Source organism: Dioscorea cayenensis, chromosome 1, assembly GCF_009730915.1.
Source record: "Dioscorea cayenensis subsp. rotundata cultivar TDr96_F1 chromosome 1, TDr96_F1_v2_PseudoChromosome.rev07_lg8_w22 25.fasta, whole genome shotgun sequence".
NCBI lineage: Eukaryota > Viridiplantae > Streptophyta > Magnoliopsida > Dioscoreales > Dioscoreaceae > Dioscorea > Dioscorea cayenensis.
This window is the reverse complement of record NC_052471.1, coordinates 9,555,660-9,569,617: the sequence shown is the minus strand read 5'-3', so window position 1 is coordinate 9,569,617 and position 13,958 is coordinate 9,555,660. Positions and strand designations below refer to the sequence as shown.

General features: G+C 43.2%; 1 non-coding gene across 1 annotated transcript; it reads right to left on the bottom strand.

Moving 5' to 3' along the window:
• Positions 1-3,856: 3,856 nt before the first annotated feature.
• On the bottom strand, positions 3,857-3,963 carry LOC120267347. Its single transcript, XR_005538443.1, has one exon. It is a non-coding gene; the product is annotated as a small nucleolar RNA R71 (small nucleolar RNA).
• Positions 3,964-13,958: the final 9,995 nt, after the last annotated feature.

Genomic DNA, 13,958 nt, shown 5'->3' with positions numbered 1-13,958 from the left:
TGATAAGTGTGATAATGATTCAATTCTCAACAATTAAAAGCAACAAGTAAGAGAGCAAAAGTAAGAAGGAAGCAAGGCAATCGATAAAGATGGGGTACTCGGATAATGCTTCACCTAGGACAATCGCTTCAAGTGCAAGAACTCTCTATTATGCTTCCTAATCAATGCAATGGTGAGTCGTGGAAATCCTTACATACATAGTCCCAAATCTAAGGTCAACTATGCCTAACTCTATTCATGTCCCGGAGGAGACATTAAATAACCTCTCAACCTCGTACTCGAATAAAGTTGCAATGAGCTCTAGGAATTTCAAGTGATGAATCGCTTCCTAATTATAGACCTAACCCTTTGGTCCAGGCAGAAGGTCCCTAGCCACAATTAAGCCCTAGATACTAAGATCCCCTTAATGCTTCACTCCATTGCACGCGCAACTTGGCCCCAGCGGAGGTTCATCCCTTAGACCATTCACTCTATTATGGCCGTAAAGAACTCAAGGAACAGAGGAAGAATCTATCACGTCGGAGGGGAAAGGGGACGCTCCTATACCTCTCAACCCTCTCCAACCTAGCTTTGTCTAACGCTCGTGGTGTGTCACTCACTCACAAGGTTACCAACAAGAACTCTCAACCCTAGTGTCACTCTTGGGGAAATGTTCATACAATCAAGCATTCAAGGTTGGAACTCACAATAAACATCAATTTATTAAAAGCATAATAAAGAAGTTCAAAGAAACGAATACATCCTAGGGTTCACAATCACCCAAGTAGCCACTAGGGGTTTAGCTCTCCATAGAGCTAAGTACAATCAAAGTAATCGAATGTAAAAGCAATAAATCCATAAAGAAACCCCCTCGATGGTCGTGTCGATGGTCTTGCGGAGAGTCCTCCACTAGTCGTCCAAGGATTCCCTCTTCCGGTATAGGATACGCCTCGACGGAAGCTCCCCTACCAACCTTCTTCCTCAGGAATGATGATGTCGGAGCCGTTGAACCTCTCCAATACCCCTCAAAACCCTAGCCGAAGCCCTCTCTCAAGTTGGGGAAATGATGAAGAAAAGAACACCAAAATTGGGGCTGAATCGGCTTTAAATAGGGCTGGAATCGGGCAACTCCACGGCCGTGGACGCTACACGCGCCCGTGCGGAATTTCCCATGGGCGTGGATAATTTCCACACACCCGTGTGGATTCTCAGTTTCTCTGATTTCTCGGCTGGCTGTGAACAGTGCTGCTACAGTATTTGCGACAGTGTCCTGCTACATTCTTTGACCTGAATAACTTCCTAATTCCATACTTTCATCGGGGTAACGCAAACGGGCACACGTTCACGTCGTGAATCACTTGCTTCTTCAATGATATATATGGTGATGGAGCTCCTGTTCTTATATGCATAAGACGGAATGCTCGAGTGTGACTGCCTTTGTGCCCCTCCAAATGGATGTACTCACTCGAATGCGAGGAGGTTGGCACACACTCTAGCATCTCACACCTGTCCTATGTCTTCGCGTTTGAACCTTAGCAAGATCTCCTCCAAAATAGGTGCATTATGATCCACATTGGCCTATTTCCTTCATACTCAGCCTCACAACCATACCTGCATAAAAGAAACATAAAAACACACATATTAATGTAAAAACCTTAGATTTGGGACTATGTTTGTAAGGATTTCCATGACTCACCATTGCATTGATTAGGAAGCATAATAGAGAGTTCTTGCACTTGAAGCGATTATCCTAGGTGAAGCATCATCCGAGTACCCCATCTTTATCGATTGCCTTGCCTCCTCCTTACTTTTGCTCTCTTACTTGTTGCTTTTAATTTCTGAGAATTGAATCATTACCACACTTATCATTGTTGATACTCCACATAGCTAAGAATCGAATTAAGTGTCTTTACTCCCTACTCCCTGTGGATTCGACCCCGCTCACCTGGGATTATTACTTCGACAAACCCATGCACTTACAGGATATACGCATGGGGACCTTGTCAGGTACAGAACCGTCCTCTTTCCCTATGACGTGATAGATTCTACCTCTGTTCCTCGAGTTCTTTGCGGCCATAACAGAGTGAAGCGTTGAGGTGATCTTAGTATCTAGGGCTTAATTGTGGTTAGGGACCTTCCACCTGGACCAAAGGGTTAGGTCTATAATTAGGAAGAGATTTATCACTTGGAATGCCTAGTGTTCATTACAACTCTATTCGAGTGCGATGTTGAGAGGTTATTTAATCTCTCCTCCGGGACATGCATAGAGTTACGTATAGTTGACCTTAGATTTGGGACTATGTATTTAAGGATTTCCACGACTCACCATTGCATTGATTAGAAAACATAATAGAGGGTTCTTGCACTTGAAACAATTGTCCTAGGCGGAGCATTATCCGAGTACCCCATCTTTATCGATTGCCTTACCTCCCTCTTTACTCGTACTATCTTACTTGTTGTTTTTACTTTTGAGAATTGAATCATTATCACAGTTATCACTACTGAGCTTTCACATAGCTAAGAAGTGGGTTAATTGTTTTTATTCCCTATTCCCTGTGGATTCGATACCCACTCATCCGGGATTATTACTTCGACAAACCCGTGCACTTGCGGGATATACGCAAGGGGATCTTGTCAGTTACGAGTGCAACAGAGTGAATTGTTGAAGTGATTTTAGCATCTAGGGCTTAATTGTGGCTAGGGATCTTTCACCTGGACCCAAGGGTTAGGTCTATACATAGTAATAGGGTTTATCACTTGGAAATCCTAGAGCTCATTGCAATTCTATGCGAGTGCGAGGTTGAGAGGTTATTCAATCTTTCCTCCGGGACATGTATAGAGTTAGGCATGGTTGACCTTAGATTTGGGATCATGTAATTAAGGATTTGAACGACTCATTGTTGTATCAATTAGAAAGTATAATAGAGGGTTCTTGCACTTGAAACGATTGTCCTAGGCGGATCAATATCCGGGTACCCCATCTTTATCGATTGGCTTACCTTCTCCTTTACTTATGCATTCTATCTTGTTGTTTTTATTTTTGTTATTTCATATTTTGTCACACTTGTCACTATTCATATTCTACATTTGTTAAGAAACAACTCAAGTATCTTTATTCCCTACTCTTTGTGGATACGATACCCACTGATCTGGGATTATTACTTCGACACTCGTACACTTGCGGTTTACACGCATATACGGACGTGTCAAGTTTTTGACGCCGTTGCAGGGAAGTTGGCATTTAGAGATACTTTACACTTTGTTTTCTCAGCTATTTATTAATTCTATTTCATATTTTCTTATTCTATCATCGTTCTGATTTCTTTTTGTTCTTCTTTGGGTGCAGCTCCAGGTTATGACCCGAGGGAACCCCTCCATACTAATTGAAGGAGATCCCAAGCTTGAAAGTACACTTTGAAGAAAAGGGAAAGAACCTGTGCAAGAACAGTCTAATCTACCTGATTCAGAAGTAGAAGAATCTGAAAACATGGCAGAACAGAATGAGCTGCAGCAGACAATCTCCGATTATGCCAGACCTTCAATATTATAGACACAATCGAGCATTTTGCGTCCCCCGATTATAGCTCAGAACTTCGAGCTGAAGCCGGCATTCATCCACATGTTGCATCAATCCGCACAGTTTAATGGTTTAGCCGATGAGGATCCAAACAGTCATATAGAGAACTTTCTCGAGGTGTGTGATATGCTGAAGATAAATGGGGTAACAGATGATACCTTCAAGTTGAGAGCCTTCCCATTTTCCCTGAAAGGGAGAGCAAAGCGGTGGCTACACTTATTACCTAGAGTCTCGATTACTACATGGGAGGAGATGGTAGAAGCTTTTCTAGCCCGTTATTTCCCTCCTGGAAAATCTGCAAAGATTACGAATGAGATCTCATCCTTTGTACAGTTGGAATTGGAGTCTCTATTTGAGACATGGGAAAGGTTCAAGGAGCTCCAGAGAAAGTGTCCACAACACGGATTCCCAGAATGGATGATTGTTCAGACTTTTTACAACAGTTTGAATCCGAGTACATGACAACTCTTGGATGCTGCAGCAGGAGGTACCTTAGGTAGCAAGACCCCAGGTGAGGCCCGTCAATTAATTGAATAAATGGGGTTAAACAGCTACCAATGGAATACCAGGGAGAAGAAAAAGGTGGCGGGTCTCCATGAGATAGATGTAGTGATTTTATTGGCGGCTCAAGTGGAATCATTAAGTAAGAAGTTAGATCTTCTAACTTTGAATAGAGTAGCGGCCGTGATTACTTGTACTGGATGTGGTGGAGTACATGCTCCCTCCGATTGCTCGATATCTATTGGTGATGGATCTTCGGTTGAGAACATCGATTTTGTGGGTAATGGCATGAGGAATCAAGGAAATCCAAACAGCTATAGCTACAATATGGGTTGGAAGAGTCATCCCAATTTCTAGTGGAGCAACCAAGGTCCACAAAAGGCCATAGGGCCACTGGGTTTCCAACAACAACAGCAAGCCCCAAACATGGAAAACAGAGTTTCAGGTTTGGAGACCCGAATGAACGATTTGGAGAAGGCCTTAACTAGATTTGTGGAATCGTCAGATACAAGATTTCAATCAGTTGAGGCTACACTTTGCAACCATACTACCTCTTCGCATAATCTTGAAAATCAAGTGGGGCAGATTTCGAAGTCTATATCGAAAAGGCCACATAGAAGCTTACCGTGTAATACCGAGACCAACTGATAAGTGCTTGAGTAGGCATATTTTTATATATGTTTTACATGCATTGAGCATCATTTTTACCATGGTTCATGTCTCATATTGTGTATTTGGTGTTCTTTTATGCATATAGGTTGTGAATGCCTTGAAGAGTAAAAAGGAAGCAAAGATAGGCTATAACGACACAATGTTGGGAGTTCTTGTTCAATTCAAGGACCAAGACATGAGAAGAGTTCATAAACATGGAGATGTGTGCCAACTTCCAAGAAGATTCAAGTCAATTCACTAGTTGGAAGGGCACAAAAGCAGCCACATCTTCATGTTCCTTCTCTTTGTGAAGATTGCAAGACCTTTCAAAGATACGTCGATGAAGAAAAGTTTTATAGCCTACCACATGGACGTGTGCCCGGACATGTGGCCTCAGGAGAAGAGTGTTTGGACCGCGTTTTGTGAAAATTACTATAGCAATTTCATTGTAGTATTGTAGCAAAATTACTGTTCACGCGCCTGCGTGGAAATTTCGCACGCTCGCGTGGAAATTCCTGCAACCCACGCGGGAACATGAAAAATCCACACGGGCGCATGTGGGCATATGACAGACGTGATCTAAGGCCTATAAATAGCCGTTTCGCCCTATTCTTTCTCATCTTTTGTGTGGCTCTTGAGGGGTGAGACGGCTAGGGTTTGGAGAGGAGGTTTTTACGGCTTTGGAGGCGCTTCGTCAACAACTTTGATCGATTCCTCCTAAGTCAAAACATCAAGGAAGCCACCGGTGAACCTATCTTCGGAGTGGGTCCTTCAAGACGTCAAAGCTCTCCATCAAGGCCATCAGTTCATATATAAAGGGGTTTATTTCTATGGTTTTAATGTACTTTCATTCATTGATGGTGTGTTTTGTATGTTTCTCTATGGAGAGCTAAAACCCTAGAGGATATTTGGGCTTGTGAACCCTAGGATTCTCATCTTTTGTGGATTTGCTTAGTGTTTCTATTTATTCTGAGTTTGATTAAGTTTTAATCTTGTATTCTCATTGCTTGCTTGTTTAATTAATCCTTGTGGTTGATTGGATTTGCATGATTTGTTACTTTGATGTGAGAGAGGTCTCCATTAGAGTTAGAACTTCAAGGTTAAAGAGGGTTGAGAGGGTGACTCATGAGATAGTGGAGTGTCCCCTCTCCCTTCCGATTGAGTGTATTCTATCTCCGTTCCCTAAGCTCTATGGAACCATATTTGGTGTGAGGCATAAGATTGAGAGATTTCTCCACCGGGACCTTCTAGGGGGTTAGGATCCTTCACCGGGAATTAGGGTTGGATCAATCTTTAGGAATCGGATACACCTCTTGGAATCCCTAGAATGCTTTGTAGTCATATGTGGTGTGAGGTGTTGAGATTGAGCGATTTCTCCACCGGGACCTCGTAGGGGACTAGTATCGGTGATTGGGAGACCGGATTCGATTATATTTGGATTTCCACGACTTAACTTACTCATCATAGAAACACTTTGCTTATTCGGTACCTAATACCTGAATCCTTGGGTGAGCATTGCCCGAATACCCCACTTTTACTGATTGAGATCTCCATCCATTTAACCCTTGCATATTTGTCTCCGGTATTCATTTCTTCGCACATTAGATCACCACACCTTCCCATTTATTATTAGGTTAGAAAGCAGAGAAGAAGTTAGTACTAGTAGCCTTGTTAGCTGTGGATTCGACTACCCACTTACCGGGGTAATTATTACTTCGACACGGGTGCACTTGATGTTTACACGCATATTCGGATGCGTGTCACCAACCCTAGAGAATATGTGAAGGTGATCACTTTGAGAAGTGGTTGTGAGGTTGAGGGTAAGTTTTTGAGTGAGAAGCCAAATGAACACGCGCCTGAGGTTATAGAGGTTGAGAAGTGAGCAAGAAAAGAGACATCCGAGGGATATCATTGAAGATGAGCTTGTCAAGGTGGACAAGTATATATTTTCTGTAGACTTTATAGTACTAGACGTCGATGAGGATGCGAATGTACCCTTGATACTTGGGAGGCCATTTTTGTGGACTTTTAAGGCATTGATTGACATGGACGGCGGAGAGCTAACTTTGAGAGTTGGAGATGACAAGTTCACATACCGCCTTGCTGAAGCCATGTGGCATTCTCTTGATGTCGGTGATACTTTGTATTTTCTAGATGCTATATTTGTTGATGAATACATATAGGAAATGTTTAATATGGATCCTTACGAAGGCTTGTTCGACCAAGAGGAGGACAATGAAGAAGTAATGATGCTTGGTTCGATGGAAGAAGTACCATCTACCCAGAGGATGTTGAAAAAGGTGCTCCAGAAATTGAAGAGGACTTGGAGACGCCACCGGAAACACTCCAAGGCTATTGGAGACGTGCGTGAACTGAACAAACTGGGTGAATCATTGCTAAGCGGTCTCAAGCCCGACAATTCACCCTCTACACTAAAGAGATTTTGCTTATCATGTTTCCAAGCCATTGGTAAGAGGGCAACTTTCCTCTATGAGCCCCCGTGAGGTAAGACAAGGTACGTCATGCTAAGTGACGTTAAACAAGCGCTTCTTGGGAGGCGACCCAAGTGTTTACCGTTTTCTTAATTTGGTAGTTTAGTGTTGCTTGAATAAATTGTTGAGTGTTGGTGTCTTGATGTTTTATATTTCTATTATGATTTTATCATGGGTTTCCAAGTCCATCGCGTGTTTTCATGTGAATTTGGCAAAGTTTTGGTCATTTGAGCTATTTCTCATGTTTTCCACTGGTATAAATTGCATATTAGGGTAGGCTCTGAGTGTGTAAACATGTTCAGAAATTTTCTGTAGAGCCTGCAGAATTTTCTAAGGCATCCAGAGAAAACACACGGGCATGTGAAATTAACACACTCTCGTGATTTTGTATTGCGAGCTCATCCAGAGAAAGCACAGGGGCGTGGACTCACCCCTGTTAACGACCATATAATTCTGGCATGCCCATGTTTAATTTTCGAACGTGCATGTGAATTTCAACAGAGATTGGCAGATATTTCCGAATGCACACAGGGATGTGGACTCGGCCCTGTGGGCGACCTTGTGAAAATTGTACGGGCGTGGGTAATTTTCGCACACCTGTGCGAATCTCTGAAGAGGAGCTCTCTTCATCCCGAAAAGTCACAGGGGCGTGCGCTTGCCCCTGTGAGTTGTGCCTGTGAATGCCCATGCCCATGCGGATTTTCCACATGGGCGTGCGGAACACTTAGCAATTTTTCTCGGATGTCCAGAGCAGCCACAGGGGTGTGCGGCTGCCCCTGTGGGTCGGGCGCACGGGCGTGTGTATTTCTCGCACGCCTGTGTATTTGCGTTCAGAGGCAGTGAGTGTTTTCCCGAGAGCACACAGGGGCGTGCACCTGTCCATGTTAAGCTTTCTTGTGGAGGTACACGGGCGTGTGTAATTTTCGCACGCCCGTACGGATGTACAGAACTCCAAGAGGCACGAGTCCTTTTAAAAGGATTATCATTTCTCTTCTCCCTAATATCCTCAAGTTTTCTGAGAGCATTTCTACATTGTTTCCCGACCTCATATCGCCAATTTGGAAGGATTTTGCTTGGTTTTCTGGCCGTTTTAAAAGCATTCTCATCTCAACTCGACGGTAAGCCCTATATTTGATTTCGTTCGCAGATTCTTGATTTTCATCGATGAAACTAGTCAATCATGCTTCGTTTCTTCAATTAGAATGATTATTTATATTTAGAAGGAAGTAAAAGCATTGTAATGGTGCATTCGTGCAGTTTGAAGCGTGGCCGGGCGTTTGTTCACGGCCTGTGGATCCACACGTCCGTGCGGAAATTCCACACGACCGTGTGGATTTCTGCAGCTATGTTTAATTTACTTGGTTGATTAATTCTCTTTCAATTTTTGCAGGCTATGGCACCCAGGACAAAGAAGCAAGCTAATAAGCGACCGCGAGAATCGTCTCCGAGCATCAGACTCATTTTGAGCGTCTGTCGAGACTTCAGTTCGGACAGACTCGGTTCTTGGACACAAGTATATTGAGAGATTTGCAGTAGGGGGATGAGTTCGCTGATGAGATTTGCCAGCCATCCGGGAGCTTACACTGGAGGTTCTGTCGTCATTCGAGTTCGACAGATCCTATGCGAGATTCAACAACCTCGACGTTGTTCAGTTCAGAGCACTTGAACATCACTATAGTCCGAGTATTACTCAGTTTTCAGTTCGGCTCGGCTTATACAAGGAGGCATTTATGGACACTAAGGAGTACTCTCAGTTACCGACAGATTATCCTGGAGCTCTGACCCCACAGAGAGCTTACAGAGGATTATGTGGTCATGGCCAGTATGAGCCGGGGGTATCCAAGGCCACATGCCTTTCCCGACCTACATACCGATATCTACATGCAATCATGAGCAGGTCAGTGAATGACTGTGGTGATAGCACTGGCGTTCTGAGCCGGCAGGAGCTTCTGTACTTATATTCGATGATGCGGCGCATACCGATCTATCTAGGGTACATCGTCATTGAGTACATTCGACATCAGGGCCAGTATGCAAAATTAGGAGCGATCTTCTTAGGTCCATACTTTACGAGATTAGCTCTGGGTATGGGTCTCTTAGGCGAGATTCGCGGGGCTGAGAAGATGATGAGATTGATGGGCATGGTCCGTAGGGTTCAGACAGGGGTTTATGCTCTGGTTCTACCGGTCCCATAGATAGCCAAGGAGGAGGGAGATGATACCGAGGCTTCCCAGCCTAGCCCCAAGCCTCAGTCAGCACCTATGGAGACTGAGGCACCTCCGGTGACAGATGACTCACCCCCCATGCACATGTTTTCACCATCTCGAGCCTAGGATCACTTTGAGAGGCTCGAAAGCGCTGTGGCGGTGATACGGTGATAAGTGCTTGTGCGATATGAATGCGAAGTGTTCATTCCTTATGTTGAGCATTACTTTTCTCAGTTTTTTACACTAATATGTGTGTTTTTATGTTACTTTTATGCAAGTAGGGTTGTGAGGCCGAGTATTAAGGAAATAGGCCAATGTGGATCATAATGCACCTATTTTAGTGGAAATCTCGCTAAGGTTCTAATGCAAATACATAGGTCAGGTATGAGATGCTAGAGTGTGTGCCAACCTCCTAGCATTCAAGTGAGCACATCCATTTGGAGGGGCACAAAGGCAGTCACACTCGAGCATTCCGATTTATGCACATAAGAACGAGAGCTCAACCAACATGTATATCATTGAAGAAGCAAGTGATTCACGATGTAAACATGTGCCCGTTTGCGTTACCCCGATGAAAATATGGAATTGCAAAGTTATTCAGGTCGAAGAATGTAGCAGAGCACTGTAGCATATACTGTAGCAGCATTGTCCACAGCCGGCCGAGAAATCAGAGAAACAGAGAATCCACACGGGCGTGTGGAAATTATCCACGCCCGTGTGGAAATTCCCTAGGGACGTGTGACATCATACACGCCCGTGCAGTCGCCCGATTCCTGCCCTATTTAAAGCCGATTTCAGCCCTGATTTTGGTATTCTTTTCTCCATCTTTTCCCCAACTTGAGAGAGGGCTTTGGCTAGGGTTTTGGGGTGTATTAGCTAGATTTTTGGAGAAGTTCTATGGCTCCGACATCGCGCGTTGTTTGGAAGAAGGTTATTGGGAGAGCTTTCGTCGGCATCGACCAGACGAGGTGTATCCTAGGCCGGACAAAGGATCCCTTGCGACGAATAGAGGACTCTCCACAAGACCATCGACACGACCATCGAGGGGGTTTCTTTATGGATTCATTGCTTTTACATTTGATTTCTTTGATTGTACTTAGCTCCATGGAGAGCTAAACCCCTAGTGGGTACTTGGGTGATTGTGAACCCTAGGATCTATTCGTTTCTTTGAACTTCTTTATTATGCTTCCAATAAATTGATGTTTATTATGAGTTCCAACCTTGAATGCGTGATTGTATGAACATTTCCCCTAGAGTGACACTAGGGTTGAGAGTTCTTGTGGGTAACCTTGTGAGTGAGTGACATATCACGAGCGTTAGACAAAGCTAGGTTGGAGAGGGTTGAGAGGGTGAGTCAAGAGGTACAGGAGCGTCCCCTTTCTCCTCCAATGTGATAGATTCTACCTCCGTTCCTCGAGTTCTTTGCGGCCATAATAGAGTGAATGGTCTAAGGGATGAATCTCCGCTGGAGCTTAGTTGCGCGTGCAACGGAGTGAAGCGTTGAGGGGATCTTAGTATCCAGGGCTTAATTGTGGTTAGGGACCTTCCGCCTGGACCAAAGGGTTAGGTCTATAATTAGGAAGAGATTTATCATCTGGAATCCCTAGAGCTCATTGCAACTTTATTCGAGTGCGAGGTTGAGAGGTTATTTAATCTCTCCTCCGGGACATGAATAGAGTTAGGCATAGTTGACCTTAGATTTGGGACTATGCATGTAAGTATTTCCACGACTCACCGTTGCATTGATTAGAAAGCTTAATACAGAGTTCTTGCACTTGAAGCGATTATCCTAGGTGAAGCATCATCCGAGTACCCCATCTTTATCGATTGCCCTACCTCCTCCTTACTTTTGCTCTCTTAATTGTTGCTTTTAATTGTTTAGAATTGAATCATTGTCACAGTTATCATTGTTGATATTCCACATAGGTAAGAATCGAATTAAGTGTCTTTACTCCCTACTCCCTGTGGATTCGATACCCGCTCACCTGGGATTATTACTTCGACAAACCCGTGCACTTGTGGGATATACGCAAGGGGACCTTGTCATACGGACACAGGTAGCAGAGGCTCGAGCAGAGATTGCTAATATTATGGCTGTGTAGGCCGCACAGTATACATAGTTCATGGCATGTTTCGACACATTATAGCAGATCTTAGAGCCAGATGTCGGCTCGTCATTTGTCCTACGACCGACGACTCCTCAGGCCCCCTCGGCTTCTCTGGCACCTCCATCTCCTATTACGGCATCAGATGACCCACCATGTACTTCATACCCAACAGCAGTAGCAGAGCCAGAGCATGACATTAACACTTGATTTTATTTTCCTCGTCTTTTACTTCCACATTTTATTTTGGACTTGTAAACTCAGAAAGGACTTTCCTACTTAGTTTATTTTAATTTTTTATCTCGAGTTGTATTCATTGTCTTATCTTTTATATACTCAAATTATTATTGTTTTTATTGAGCTTTACTGAACCCCCTCATGTATGCGTGCAGATGGTCTTGTCATCATGGGAATTAAGACTTTGTCATGGGCACGGCCAAGGTGTTTCGACACTTGGCCGTGTGAACTTCACAACCCGTTGGAACAACACTCCCAAGGACTTAGCTCCATCAAATGCAACACTAGGAGCCAGGGGAGTATTGTTTCGATTGCTTCTCCCACATCTGAATTTAATTGATTTACATTATGAATGAGCTTGCATGTGTACATTGGCGACAATGTACAACTTAAGTGTCGACAGAGTTTTATAGGGCACGCATCTCTTTTATACTAGTTTTGATTGATATACATGCTCACATAGGTAATGGCGGTTCACCTTAGTTGCATTGATTGTATTCTTAAGTTTAGCAGAATTTTTAACATTGAATGTTTTCATGCTCTAGTTTTTGCTTGAATTTCTATGAATTTTTGCCCGATCGACACTTGTTGCACTACTCACTCTTTGAACTCTTTTTGAAACTTATGTTTGATGTATAAGGGACTAGTTTTAGTTGTTTCTTGTGTTAATTCTAAAAAAAATGAAAAAAATGAAAAGAAGGAACAAAATAGTTTTACTGTTTATTTGTGGTTGTTAGGTGGAAAGAGCTACCACCTACGAAGTACGAAACTACTCTCATAAGTCAGATACTAGTTATGCCCTAGTGAGAGAAAGAGCTATCTCATAGGATGAGTGAAAGTTACAACTCCGATAGAAAGAGCTACTACCTCGAAAGTGTGAAAGCCACCTTAGCAGCCGCTTGGGAAAGGGCTACCTTAGAGGATGTGTGAAGCTACTACCACCTTTGAAAAATTTTGTTATTTATTTTTGTAGATAAATAAGTTCCTTGTACTAAGAGCATTGAGGAGTATACTTTGGGTTGTTTCGAGTGAGTGCACACACTTACACAATTTTGGGTTTGCCAACCTTTTTTATTCAAGTTTTTAGATAGAACATTCATTTTTCATATTTAGTGTTGAAATTTCCCTTACTTGTAGAATGCTCTCTTTGTATACTTTGGTGAACCTAAGGCCATACACTTCCAATATTTCCTTCATCTATGCTTTGATGTTTTAATTTTTGCTTGAGGACATGCAAAAGCTTAAGTGTGGAGGAGTTTGATAAGTGCTTGTGCGATAAGAATACAAAGTGTTCTTTTCTTGTGTTGAGCATTACTTTTCTCGGGTTTTAATGCTAATATGTGTGTATTTATGTTACTTTCATGGAGGTAGGGTTGTGAGACCGATTATGAGAGAAAGAAGCCAATGTGGGTCGTAATGCACCAATTTGGAGGAAATCTTCCTAAGGTTCAAACGCGAAGACATAGGTCGAGTTTGAGATGCAGGAATGTGTGCCAACCTCCTCATATTTTAGTTAGCACAACTATTTGGAGGGGCACAAGGGCAGTCACATTCAAGTATTCCGACTTGTGCATATAGAACAAGATCTCCACAAACATATCCGTTATTGAAGAAGCAAAGTTATCCACGACGTAAACGTGTGCCCGTTTGCGTAACCTCAATGAAAGCATAGATTCGGCAGTATTTTAGGATGGTACTGTAGTAGGGTACTATAGCAAAACTTGTAGCAAGAATACTGTACCAGCACTGTTCACAGCCAACCGAGAAAATAGGAAAATAGAGAATCCACACGGGCGTGTGGATTCCTGATTCCAGCCCTTCAAAAGTTGATTTCAACCCCGATTTCAGCATTTGTTTCTCCATCTTTTCCCCAACTTGAGATAGGGCGGTGGCTATTGTTTTGAGAGGTATTGGCTAGGGCTTTAGAGAGATTCTATGGCTCTGACATCGTGCACCGTTTGGAAGAAGGTTAGTGAGAGAGCTTTCGTCGGCAATGATCCGGCAAGGTGTATCCTAGGCCAGACAAAGGGACCCTTACGACGAGTAGAGGACTCTCCACATGACCATCGCCATGATTAATGAGGGGGTTTTCTATGGATGCTTTGTTTTTACATTCGATTTCATTGATTGCATCTAGCTCCATGGAGAGCTAAATCCCTAGTGGGTACTTGGGTATTTGTGAACCCTAGGATGTATTGGTTTCATTGAA